This window comes from Trachymyrmex septentrionalis, unplaced genomic scaffold (genome assembly GCF_001594115.1).
Source record: "Trachymyrmex septentrionalis isolate Tsep2-gDNA-1 unplaced genomic scaffold, Tsep1.0 scaffold101, whole genome shotgun sequence".
Lineage (NCBI taxonomy): Eukaryota > Metazoa > Arthropoda > Insecta > Hymenoptera > Formicidae > Trachymyrmex > Trachymyrmex septentrionalis.
In genome coordinates this window covers 45,347-47,108 of record NW_017304136.1, presented here as the reverse complement: position 1 = coordinate 47,108, position 1,762 = coordinate 45,347, and positions in this window count along the sequence as shown.

Sequence of the window (1,762 nt, the reverse complement as noted above, 5' to 3'; positions counted from 1 at the left end):
AATATATAATTTTTTTATACATAATTATTTAATTACAATATTGATATAGTATTTAATCAATTATTATTTTTCATTTACTTATTACTATTTAATATTATTAATTAATATTTAATATTATTATTATTAATAAAGAATATTATCTTTATTATATAATTCTAATAAAAATATACTCGCTATAAACAATTTTCATGATACGATTAAATTATCTTTTTTTTTTTAGAAAAATCATTCTATAGCTTTATAAAAATTCAAATTTATAAGCGCCTTTCCAACCTATAACATAACGACAAGGCATGTGACTTGAAACCCATTACATCAAAAATGCCGACGCTCAGTGTCTTGTATGTACTTATACTGTGCCGATAAAGCTAATCAAGAGTTTGTGCTCCCCGCTTATATCCATACAAATTTGCATAGCCACATAAACGTATGCATAACGAAAATTACTTGTTATAAACTCTTGCATAATACATAAAACATGAGGCATAAAAAACCAATCAATCAGAATCCTTTATTTCGTAAAAAAGAAGGAAATATAGGACTTTGATAGGTTCATTTTTTTATGCAATATGTGTTATACGTTATGCAAGAGTCTGTGCTCCTCGTCATACTCTCACACACACTTTCCGTAACAGTAACCATAAACGTAATGTAGGTTTTCGACCAATTGCATTGCTTGATCATAAGATCCATAAGGGTATATCCACACAAACTTGCATAGCCACATAAACATACGTATAAAGCAAATTATCCAATCATATTTTACGTGCATCTTTATAGAAGAATTACGATTAAATAATTTTCTTGATGCATACGTTTATACGGCTATGCAAGTTGTGTGGATATATCCTAACCAAAACGGGAAGCACAGATTCTTGCATAACGCATAATACATAAAGCATAAAAAATTTAATCAAAATTTAATCAGAGTTCTTTATTTTATGGAAAGAAAGGAAACGAATGACTTTAATTAGTTTATTTTCTTATGCATTACATGTTATGCATTATACAAAAATCTGTGCTCTCCGCTTAACCGTAACAACCGAGCAATGCGATTGGTCGAATACCTTACAGTTACCGAAAAGTGTGAGTGACTAGCTTAAAGCCTTGTGTCCACAATGTTAGAAATCGGTCCGAGACTTTGGATGAAAAAAGAATTGATTAATCGCAATAGTCATATGATCAAATGTGATTTATTAATTTTTTTCTCTGTCTGAGATCTCAGACCGAGTTCTAGCATCATGGACATTGGGCTTAAGGACTGCAGCAGACAAAATTTCTGTAACAGCAATCTTCAAACGTGAACTTAAGCCAATGAACCAATCAGGATACTACTTTAGATCTACGTACTCTAACGGAAATAGAAATAGCAGTAAACTTATCCATAAGGCAAATGTCAATCAATTGAAATTTGTCTTATTGCGAGGTTATGGATAAATTTGCTGTTATTTCCATTTTCATTGGATTATGTAATCTAAGGCCGGACTACGTATTGAAAAATAAGATTAAAGATTGAAAGATTGAAATTTGATCAGTTAGAACATAGGATCCAAAATTTCTTTGTTTTCATTGATGAAACTTCAATTTTTAATCTTTAATCTCAATCTTCAATAATCTGATTCTAGTCTAAAGTAGTATTCTGATTGATTTATCAGCTTAATGCTTAGTTCAGACTGGAAGTAGCAAGCGTCAAGCAGTAGAGCAGTAACAAATCAGCAAGGTGGTATTTTTTATATCATTGTAAATATCGCCTCACTGATTA